Consider the following 12,460-nt stretch of genomic DNA (forward strand, 5'->3'; position numbering starts at 1 on the left):
ACCAGCATAGAAACAAGAGGGTTCAGACAGATTATCAATAATGAATGAGAGGGAGAAAAGGAACCTTATTTTGTCCTTCACCTACATTACATATTCTGTTTTTTGAAACAAATACATTTGCAAAAATAAGGTTGTTCCAGGACTTGGAACAGTACATGATTTTGATGCCGTGTACAAGAAAAAACTACCAATTACTGTCTGCAGTCAGTGATTCTAATTGTTCTAAGTTTGCCAGACCTCATTACTGTGTGTGTGTGTTTTTTTCCTAGAGGGAACAGATATATTCTAATTTAAATCCTACATTTCAATATTGTCTAAGGGATATACTTGAAAACCATCCTTAAACTGATGTATGCTACTGAAGACAAACGCATTTCAAGTGGACCATAAAAAATATACATTTCCCATAAAAAAACAATATTTATCTAGTACGTAAAAACAACCATGAAATTATATACAGTGTTACCATTTTGCCGGTGATTTATTTTGCACTTTTATAATTTTGTGATTTGCTTTCTTTGAACACTGTTGATGTTGACATATCCTTCAACAACTCAGAGTAGAAAAGTGACCAAAGGTAGGAACCAAGGGCCAGATTCACAAAAGAGATACGACGGCGTATCTCCTGATACGCCGTCGTATCTCTGTGATCCGTCCTAACTATGCGGCTGATTCATAGAATCAGTTACGCATAGCTAGCCCTAAGATCCGACAGGTGTAATTGACTTACACTGTCGGATCTTAGGATGCAGTTCTATACCGGCCACTAGGTGGCGAGGCCATTGCGGTCGGCGTAGAATATGCAAATGACTAGTTACGGCGATCCCCGAACATCCGCGTTACCCGTCGCTCTAACTTTCCGTCGTTTCCGTCAAGATACACATCGTAAAATTAGGGCTGAGCCCTAGGTGTTCTAAGCCATGTTAAGTATGGCCGTCGTTCCCGCGTCGAAATTTAAAACATCACGTCGTTTGCGTAAGTCGTCCGTGAATGGCGCTGGACGCCATTTACGTTAACGTCGAAACCAATGACATCCTTTGCGACGTCATTTAGCGCAATGCACATCGGGTAATTTACCCGACGGAGCATGCACAGTACGCTCGGCGCGGGAACGTGCCTAATTTAAATGGTGCCCGCCCCATTTGAATGGGGCGGGCTTGCGCCGAGCGCATTTACGTTACACCGCCGCAAGTTTACAGGTAAGTGCTTTGTGAAACAGGCACTTACGCTGCAAACTTGCGGCGGTGTAACGTAAATGGATTACGTTACGCCGCCGCTGCGTAGCGGAAATGTATGTGAATCTGGTCCCAAGTTGCTAAACTTGTCAACTTTTGCTAAGTGTATACCGGGCTTAATTCTTAGCATCTGTTTTTATGCTGTACTGTAGACACGGCATAGTACCATTTCATGTCCTAAAGTCCTGAATTCTGGGTGTAATTCTTAGTATCCAAAGTCTGTATGTATAGACACTGCACAGTAGCACTTCACATCTTATGTACTCTGGGTGCCTTTCTCAGTACATAATCATATTCTTTATTTACAGATGCAACACAGATGCATTTCATGGCTTATGTACACTGAGTGTAATTCTTGGTAGGTACCGTATTTATCGGCGTATAACACGCACTTTTTTCCCCTTAAAATCAGGGGAAAATTGTGGGTGCGTGTTATACGCTGATCCCCGCTGTCTCTGAGCGCCGCTGACATAGACTGAGCTGAGCCGATCATACTGTGTACTCGGCTAGGCTCGGCTACGCTCGGCTCTGCTTGCAGTCACGCCCTGACCTGCCTCCTAGCCTTTATGTCCCGCCATTGGACTGCTGTGGTGTCCGTCATACGAGCCGGGCCAAGGGGCGGGACTGGGCAGGACTGCGAGAGGAGCCTAGCCTAGCTGGAATGGGAAGAAAGCTCTTGCGTGCGCGCAAGAGTATATGCGCTGCTGTGTAGAATAGGCAACAGCATCCATCCGTGCCTGTGCACCGGCGCGCGTCGGGTGCGCGCGTGCGTGCACCAATTGCACGCGCCATTATGCCTTTAAAAAGTCAGCAACTGCAATGATGCATTGCTGTTTGATCTGCAGCTCTGTACTAGTAATATGCATACCTGTTTACCTGTTACCTGTACCGACCCAGCTCTGCTTGACCACCCAATATCTCCAATCCTGACCTTGGCTTGCTTTGACCCTGCTCAGTCTTCTATATGCCTACCTGCTGCCAGACCTTTCCTGTACCTCTGAACACGCTTAGTCTCCTGTATCCAACCATCTGATTACCTGCTCCGGCCTGTCTGACCCTACTGCTGTTCCTGTACCTGCCAGCTTCTGGGTGGCTGACCTACAACCATCCCTACTGCTGCCTACAGTTCCAGTCATCCCTGGAGGATCATCACCCTGCCACTGTGCCAGGCTACTACCACTACCCCAGGCAATCCTACCTCGCTGCGCTCTCAAGCTTACTGTCCCCACTCCAGTAAATCCTGAACCAAGGCTGTAAGTGAGGTCTCCCCCTACAAGTCAGGCTCTACTACCAGGTACGCTCTGTACTTAACACAACTACTTTGTTTAGATTGCGGATTAATTTCCAAGGAATAGGAATCCCCTCCAGTCACAGAGGCCCTGTCCTGGGTGGAGGCACTGCTAAACCCACTTTTTCATTTAGCAATGGTTCACTTATTTACCTATAGGTTTACCACAGTATTCTATTAAGGTAAGGACCAATTCTCATAACCCCCACCTTCCAAAAGAGGGCTACACCTACGGTACGAATATTATTCTATGAACTACTTTTCTATGTTGACCTTTTAGGAGACCCACGTTGGCCCATGGACAGGAGGTAAGCAGATTTCAAGAGTCATAAATAGATGTAGGAAAACTGTCATCTGCATTTGTTTATTTTTTCATTTACTGGGCTGAAGGAACAGGGCCTTCATTTCCACATCCAGTCCCCTAGAGGATGTGGGAGTTTGCAGGGCACGGGGGGGGGGGGCTGATTAGAACCAGGGAGTCTCCTTTATAACAAGTTTTCCCCACAATACCAGCTGTCGTCCCAGGGAATTTAAATTTCAACCAGGCCCTTATACAGGCATGGAGCCTGGGTGGACAGAAAAGGCAGCGTGGCAAGCATGTAGCCACTGTTCCTAAACCATACCAGACCACATGCTTTTCCGCATTGAGAGAGCACCATGAAAGGGGGAAGACAAAGCCTCCCCTCATCTTGCAGGGACCCCTTGTCTTCATGATGAGTTAACAGGGGCTTTATTCCCACATCTATTCCCCAAAAAGATGTGAGAATTTTCAGGACTGATCAGAATCTAAAGGCCAATCCAAAGACTTATAAGGGGGCCCCTATAAATACAGCTCTTCCCCTAGGGTAATGAGTACAGAGTACATTAGTACCACCTGATAGAGTTTCCCTGCCATCATGATGACTAGCCATCTGATGATGCTGCCCCACCACACTTCTGCTGCAAAATAACAGATGCCCAGCCATCTTCTGTTTGTAAACCATGTTGGCTGATGTATTAACTAAATACATACAAATTTGGTCAATGACATCCGCTACTGTAGGAGCCCTGGCTGGTTTGATTAGAAAAAAGTAACCAGGTAGTTGCACACTAAAACTTGTCAAATGTGGTCATTAGGTCAAACTGCAGTCAGACTGGACTCAGGTCAGACTCACATTGGACCCAAACCCAAACCTCATCCTATGCATCAGTACTGCTTGGGCCTAGAAGAAGAGATTACCTCTGAAACCTTGTCCTGAAACAGCAACTGTTAGTGCAAAAAAAAATTATCATTGATAGTAGTCAACTTGTTGTTGCAAGTCAATTTAAAGGGGTTGTAAAGACAAAAATATTTTCCTCTTAAATTAAAATCTGACAGTAGCTGATAAAGTAAAAAGTAATGTTTTGCATTATAACTAGTTTGATACCTGTTGAAATCTAGCTGTTTTATTCACCTCCGTCACTCCTGAATCGTTATTCTCACTGACTTCCTGGTTTGCGGTGCGCATTCATTCTTGCTACATCACGGCCTAATGGGAACTACAGTTCCCATTAGGCTTATCCTCCATGCCTGTGAGGGATAAGAGAGCATCTTCACGCAGGGCTGTAGTCATAGGGAGGGGGTGAGCACATTCTGCTTTCCACCATGCAAAACGGCTCAGATGCTGGTGGAAAGCAAGAAGAGGAGAGACAGGAAATGGCATTTTCAAACCTGGATTACTGTATTTTGGAGGTCAAAAGGAAAAACGAGGTACGTGGTATTTAAATGTTCTTGCTTACAGCAATCAATTGATCTAATAAAAAACAAACCTTTAGTGTTCCTTTAATGCTTTATTTTTTTTTTCATGCTTATCTTTCCATATGTTTTTAGGTCATTCACATGATAACACATGGTCCTTTGTCAACTTGGATATTTTTAAGGTGGAGTGCTGTACTCAATCATGCAGAGACTGTGCATTAGTTAACCTGGAAGACTGTGGTCATCTTGTGGCAGGGGAGAGTACCAGATTAGAAATACCTCCTATAGCTACCTCATATAGGGTGCATAGGAGTATTGCAGTCAGAGCTGGCTTTTTTTTTTAACCTCCAGAAGAACTTGGAAAATGGAATTTACCTCAGAATTCAATTTTCACCTCTGCTCTTGCCAACCAAGCTCTTGGGTGTTGTAGAAGCTTTACAGATAGCACTGCTTCACATTAATCAGCCCAATAAGCTCATACACAACAAAAGAAATCGGACATAAAATTTCACCCCTCCTTACTGGCTAAAAAAAAAAAAGGATTAAGTGAAACTTCTGAATTAAACAACATACCGTATTTTTTGGCGTATAACACGCACCCTAACTTTAAGAGGGAGATTTCAGGAAAAAAAACTTTCCACAGCCCCCTGCGTATAACACGCAGGTACAGTTTACCCTCTATTTTCAGGGTTAAAAAGTGAGTGTTATACGCCAATAAAAACAGTGTATGACATATACACTAATAAAAATATTCTGTGGTATGATTTACTTGTTTTGTTTCATTTGTATATTTTCCAACTTGAAGTGCCTCCTTGAAAAACTGCTGACCACTCTGCATCCTTTTTTATTTGTTCCTATTAAACAGGTTTAGTTATAACGAAATGCAGTCAAGTAAGCAGGAAATATCTACAGACCACAGCTATTATATTTCAATACATATTTTTATAATGAACGTAATAAGTTGATTAGACATCACAAGTGTTGAGAGCAGACATATTCAGTTGTTTGGACATTTGGAGATGGAATGCAAATTATTCACTGTTGATTAGCCTAAGACAAGTAGTTTTTAAAACAGAGCTACACAGCCTCCTGCAACTGAAAATCAAAATAATGAACTCTGTATTACTGAGGGGCTCAAAATGGCAATTAAGTCCTTGTAAGAAGCACTGATAGGAGACACAGTGAAAGGAAAATTGAATGAATAAAATTGTGTTATCTTAGGTTTACGGAATAAAAAATAATTGCAAACAAGCATGCAAAAAATAAACTAGTTTCAGAGTCAACAAATTTTAATTACTACCAGGGTCAAACAACCATTATATGTTTATAAATCTGCCAAAATGATCACAGACTTGTGTTCAGAAAATTGGTTTCCTTTTTTTTGGCATTTCATTATAAAACCTTTTATTTTTTGGGGGGGGGAAGGAGGGAGTTACAAATACAAATTTTACATCAGCCACTCAATATAACAAACATAGCATGCTCATCTGTCAAAATTGTAGTGTTGTTTCAGTTTGACGAACATGTTTTGCAGTACCAATAATTTAACTAATTGAAAATGGGCACCAAAGCTTTTTTTTTAAATCAGCACAAGGTACAGTACCCACACTGAATGAGAAGTGTCCCTTGTATCGATGGCTGCTGTGTTTGGCGAAATCTTCTTTCCTCTGCCCCCCGGATCGCTTCCCTAGAGGTGATTTTTTTGTAGATACTGGGGTTAATACAAACCAGTCATTCTTAAAAAGTTAGTACTATGCCAGCCCCTTCCACCACCCGCCTCGATTCATAAAAGCTGTACTATCACTTACCAGAATGAAAAGCACTCTATGACTGGAGGAAGAGCAGATGATGAAAAGGTCCACCTCCTCCATTCGTAGAGTGCTTTTCATTACGGGAATCGATGGTGCGACTTTTATGAATGGAGCAAGAGGCAGAAAGGGTGGGAATAGTTGGCACTTTTGACAAGTGCCTGTGACAGGTCTAACTGTTCATATTAACCCTTGTAGCACAGAAATATCAAAGATGCAGGTGTATATTTGAGGGAAGTGGGGAGAGGAATGAGCATTTCCATTTAAGCCCGGGACCATTTTGCTGGTCAAAGACCAGGCCACTTTTTGCGTTTCGGCACTGCATCAATATAACTGACAATTGCACGGTTGTACGACCTGGCTCCCAAACAAAATTGACGTCCTTTTTTCCCCACAAATACTGTAGAGCTTTCTTTTGGTGGTATTTGATCACATCTGCGGTTTTTATTTTTTGCACCATAACCAAAAAAAGAGCGACAATTTTGAAAAAATTCTATATTTTTTACTTTTTGCTATAATAAATATCCCCAAAAAATATATCATTTTTTTTTCCTCAGTTTAGGCGATACGTATTCTTCTACATATTTTTGATTAAAAAAATCGCAATAAGCGTTTATTGATTGGTTTGCGCAGAAGTTATAGCAGCTACAAAATAGTTTCATGGCATTTTTATTAATATTTTTGTTTTACTAGTAATGGCAACAATCAGTGATTTTTATTGTGACTGCGACTTTATGGTGGACACATCGGACACTTTTGACAAATTTTTGGGATCAGTGCTATAAAAATGCACTGATTACTGTAAACAAGGATTGGCTGTGAAGTGGTTAACCACTAGGTGGCGCTGCAGGGGTTAAGTCAGTACTAGGGAGTGATTCTTGTTAGGGGGTGTGGTTACACGTGACACGTCACTGATGACCGTTCCCGATCACGGGGAACAGCCAGCAGAATAGGGGAATGCCTTGTTTACAAAGGCATCCCCCTGTTCTGCCTTTGCCAACCGCAATCACAGGCTGCCCGGAAACATCGAGTTCCCGGGACCCGCGAGCATGCTCACGAGGCACGCGGTGGGTGCGCCCGCGCCCGCTGGGTGGCAAATTTAAAGGGACGTACAGGTACGCCAATGTGCCTGCCCATGCCATTGTGTCGACGTACATCTGCATGCGGCGGTCGGAAAGTGTTTAAGGTGGTATTAAAGGTTCGGCTTTTTTTTATATAACAAACATGTCATACTTACCTGCTCTATGCAGTGGTTTTGCACAGAGCAGCCCCAATCCTCTTCTTCTCAGGTCCCCCACCAGGGCTCCTGGCTCTTTCCATATGACCAGTGCCCCCCATAGCAAGCCACTTGCTATGGGGGCACTGGTTGCATGCTCACTCCCGAACCCTGCTCTGTGTATCCATAAGACACATAGAGCCGAAGCTTGGCCCTGCTCCCCACTCTCCCCTCATTGGCTCACTGTCTGTAATTTACAGCAGTGGGAGCCAATGGCTCCCGCTGCTGTCTCAGCCAATAAAGAGAGGGAGTCCCAGGACAACCGAGACTCTCATGGACATCATTGGATCGAGAGGGAGCTCAGGTGAGTATTAGGCCTAATGTACATGGGATATTTTACAGTCTCTCATGAACGATTTAACTTGACAGATAGTAACCAACGTTTAAAAACATCAGTTTTGCCACATTTATATGCCGCGTTTAGCCTTGTTTAGCCGCGTATGAGTTTAGAAGCATTTTTTTTTAAATAGTCAAAAATTAAAAATGCCTGTAAATAAAACACAGCTGAATGCGAGTTACCATGTTTACATGCATTTTCAAGCTGTTACAGGCATTTGGCATGTCAAATAACTCTGAAAATCCGTCGTAAATGCATTTTATTGCTTTCCAAAAATGGCATCTAAACTGCCTAGAAACAAATATAAATGATCCTGTGTAGATGTACTTATAAGAAAACATAGAGGAGAGTTCAAGGGCAGCTGAAAAAAATGCCCAACTGCTTCTAAATGTCTGTTTACCAGCAGCAGTATACATAAAGCTGTATCAGGCTGTGGGGGGAGCAGCACACAGAAGTTTTTTTACCTTCGTGCATAGAAGGTAAAAAAAACTCCAGCCTTTACAAGCAATTTAGTTGAAGTATGGAATTAAGTCTATATTACTCAATCCTGAGATGACTCCTAGAGTCTATACTTTCTTTGCACCCACATCCCTTTAAATATATTTTTTCTCCACCACAGTACCGTATTATGGGACGTAATGGAGACCACCTATTGAGTACTATATGCTGGGTGAATTTGGCGTTCCCCTTTTTTCCTCTTCTTAACAAACAGTAACACTGGGTCCATGTTGCCCCTTCTATGACTGCCTGAGTGCCACTCTGGGATCTGTTGATGGAATCGCCACAAGAACTGTCATTGATCATGAATAAAATTATTTGATAGATAAGGATGTGGCTTACTAAATTCTGGCAACATTTCTCCTGAAGAAGTCGTGGTTGGCGAAACATGTAGAGGAAATAACAGTGTAGTGTGTATGGAAGACCATCATTTGCATGGGGTCACGGTTCATTTAAATGGATCACGCACACCTTCCACCTACTTTGAATTAGGCGGGCTTACGCCGACGATTTTACGTTACGCCGGCGCAACGTTGGGAGCATTTGCATTGTGAATTGGGTGCTTGCCTCTCTGCTTTACATCGGCGTAGCGCATATGAGATGCGCAACGCCCGCCTAAAAATGCGCCGATCTACCTGAATCCGGCCCTTAGGCTTTAAGGAATATTTAGAAATATTTTTCCAGGAACAGTAAAGCATTGTCCTCACATAATAATACTCTCTCTTCCCGCTCACCTCTCCTAAATTCCGTTATTGGAGGCTCTGTTCTTATGTGTGCAATTATGTGCAATTTGTTTTGTTCCGAATTAGTTTTTCCTCAAAATTCTGCATTTTCGTTAATTGGGAAAAAATCTGAATTAATGAAAGTCAGTTTAACAAACGATTTTTTTTTAAAAAGAACGAAAAAAAAAAAAAAAAAAATCTGAAATTTGAAAATTTGAAAATCGAAAATCATATAGAACAAAAATCCAAAAATAAGAACGAAAATCTGAAAATTCGAAAGAACGAAAATTTGAAAATCAGAAAGATCAAAAAATATTTGTATAATTTCTATTACAATAAAAAATTACGTTTATTAACCATTATTATAGTTTATTATTATTTATTAATAGTAATAATAATTATAAAAACTATAATAATAGTTATAAACTATTAAATTATAGGTATTGGAAATGGAATTTATTTTCAAATTTGGCTGTTAGTGAACGTAACAAATACAAATTTATCTGAAATTATGAATTATCCGTCATTCGTTATTTTGGATTATTCGTAACTTCGAATGAATTTGTATTCTGTACATTCACTAACAGTCAAATTTGAAAGGAAATTCCAATACCTATAATTTAATAGTTTTTAACTATTATTGTAGGTTTTATTATTATTATTATTTGTTTAATAAATAATAATAATAATAATAAACTATAATAATGGTTAATAAAATTAATATTTTAAATATAATAGAAATTATCCGAATGTTATTCCTTCTTTCTGATTTTCAAATTTCAGGATTTTAGTTCTTCCTGATTTTGGAATTTTCGGATTTCGGTCTTAATTTTGGATTTTCTTTCTTTCTAATTTTCTAATTTTGGATTTTTCTTTTAATTTTCTAATTTTCTAATAATTACAGATTATCGAAATAACAAACACCTCATCTAAACTAATGGAACTTAAATTAGAATTTATCTGAAGTTGCAAATGTATTCAAATTAATTAACATCAATCATAACGAATGAAAAAAATAAAATAAAACGAATGAAACGAAAATGAAAAAAAAAAATCATCAGTACACATGTCTACAGTAGTTCTTATGGCTGTAGCTAGTGGCTCAGCTCCTATGACTGAGGTCTATAGGAGTCTGCCAGGGTCATGTCTTTCCCAGGTTACAAAATCACTACAATAATTGTTTCATATTGTACATGGATTGTGGCAGGATACACTGTTCCTTAGCAACGGATATAGAGGAGAGTAATTCCAGTAGGACTAACTAATGTTTTATAAATTTCAATACGTAAATTGTTGCTCCCAGGGGCTTTTGCATTTGGGAAGTCTGAGACCACTAGTTGTAGCTCCTCTAGTAATTGAGGCATTAAGGATTTTCCTGTTTGCTTCCTCTAATTGTGGGAGGGTGATGTTCTGTAAAAAAACAAGGAGGTTGTGATCCTTAAATACAAATAATGGAAGCGTTGTGCGCTGCCACCTAGCTCCAAACTCTGACATTATAATGGCTACTGCTATCACTGCATATGTTGCCACATAAGGTGCAAAATTACACATGTGATTGCACTGTCCAAATAAAACATGAAAAATAAAGAAAAAAAATAATATAACTGGCATAACATAACAATGTGCCAACAAATCTGTGCAATTAATAAAAAATATATAGTATCCAAATGAAGCAAATAGATAAAGCCCCCACAGTCCAAAAAGAACGTGCTCCAATAGTGCTTCTTCATAGGAACGTGTGTATTCATAGGAACAACAGTATGTTTTATTCGTTAGATCCACTCTGTGCTCCACCACATCATAAAGTAGTGCTCCGGCACCTGGTGAAATGCACGCTCACCTTAATTAAAGACCCACAAATAGGCCAACAAAACATGTATGGAATCAATCTTGTACACCAGTTAATGGTCCTCCACTCAAACCCTCTGGCTTAGCGTCCCCAGAGGGAGTAACTCCATATAGATCTCAGAAAAAAGGGAAACAAACTTCAATGGTGTAGAATCTTAGTTAACACACATATAAATGCACTAACCCAGCTTCAAGAAATGTATTGAAGAATAAAAACAAGCACATAGGTTGTGCAGCATGACACAACATTGAGCAGTTTCTTACATGTTCCGAACAGTCACACACGCCGCCTGGCACTGCCTTGATGCGTTACGCCACCCTCCCATGTGGCTTTGTCAGGAAGTTTCCCCTTTTTTCTGAAAGTTATATGGTACCTGTTAATATAATTGCACATATCAAAGGGGACTTGTTGATGGAAATATGCAAGAATGAAAATTAGGGCAGGTGATGACTGCAGCTGTTTCCGGCTGGGGGTCATTATCTGTCACTCTGAAAGACAGAGTGTAGATCAAAGACGACCAATCAAATTTCTCAGCCATTCAGAGGATAGGCAATATAATTCTGGAGGTCAGTCTTGTCATGTCCCCATGGATATGAAGGCACAGGTCTAGGAAAATATGGGACTCTAAAGCTACTATTTTGAGTTATATTTACTCTGTTGGATTTTTTGACATCTGTTGCAAGTATTGGATTTTGTTCTGTGTTTGAAGTCAAAATAAAGTGTGTCTCTCTGGAAGAATTGGGTTGTTGCTGGAAAACGAATTAATACTTAAACATCAATTATCTACACACTATATTACTTCACTACATGTTGGTCTAACAGAGTAAACATGCTTGCAGAAGGCAAAGAGCACAAGAATTAACTTTATGGAACAAAAAAAAAAAGAGCACAGGAATTACATCATCAGTAGGGATCAGTAGGGCTCCCGCCACATCATTCCCGAGGTGTCTCTGGTGGAGACAGGTGATGCGCTGTGGTCATCTCATGGCTGGATCCTGGACCAGGATGAAGAGGAGATCTTCTCATCGCTGGACCCCTTAGAGGAGATCACCCATCGCAGGATACCGACATTGTTGGAGCGGAGACCAAGAGTGGATTACCACCGATGGAATCTTTTTTTTGTTTTTATTTTTTTATTTTTAATAAAGGTCTTTCCCAACAGTGTCTGTTTTTTTTTAAAAATGTGTTACACTTTCTTTGTGAAATGGTAGGGGTACAATGTACCCTATTACCAATTCACATAGGGGGGGCCGGGATCTGGAGGCCCCCTTTGTTAAAGGGGTTTTCCAGATTCCGATAAGCCCCCTGTGCGCAGACCCCCACAACCACCAGGCAAGGGTTGTGGGGATGAGGCCCTTGTCCCCATCAACATGGGGACATGGTGCTTTGAGTGGTCACAGACCCCCAAAGCATCCTCCCAATGTTTAGGGCATGTGGCCTGGTACGGTTCAGGAGAGGGGTCGCTCTCTCGCCCCCCCCCCCCCTCTTTTCCTGTGGCCTGCCAGGTTGTGTGCTCGGATTAAGGGTCTGGTATGGATTTTTGGGGGGGACTCCACGCCATTTTTTTTACATTTGGTGTGGAGTACCCCTTAAATTCCATACCAGACCTGAAGGGCCTGGTAATTGAATTTGGGGGGACCCCCACGCATTTTTTTTCTCAATGACTTTCAAATGCCTTTTCTCTGTATTGCCGGGAGCCGACAATTCATTATAGCCGCGAGAGGTTTTAA

The sequence above is a fragment of the Rana temporaria genome, chromosome 7 (assembly GCF_905171775.1).
Source record: "Rana temporaria chromosome 7, aRanTem1.1, whole genome shotgun sequence".
NCBI lineage: Eukaryota > Metazoa > Chordata > Amphibia > Anura > Ranidae > Rana > Rana temporaria.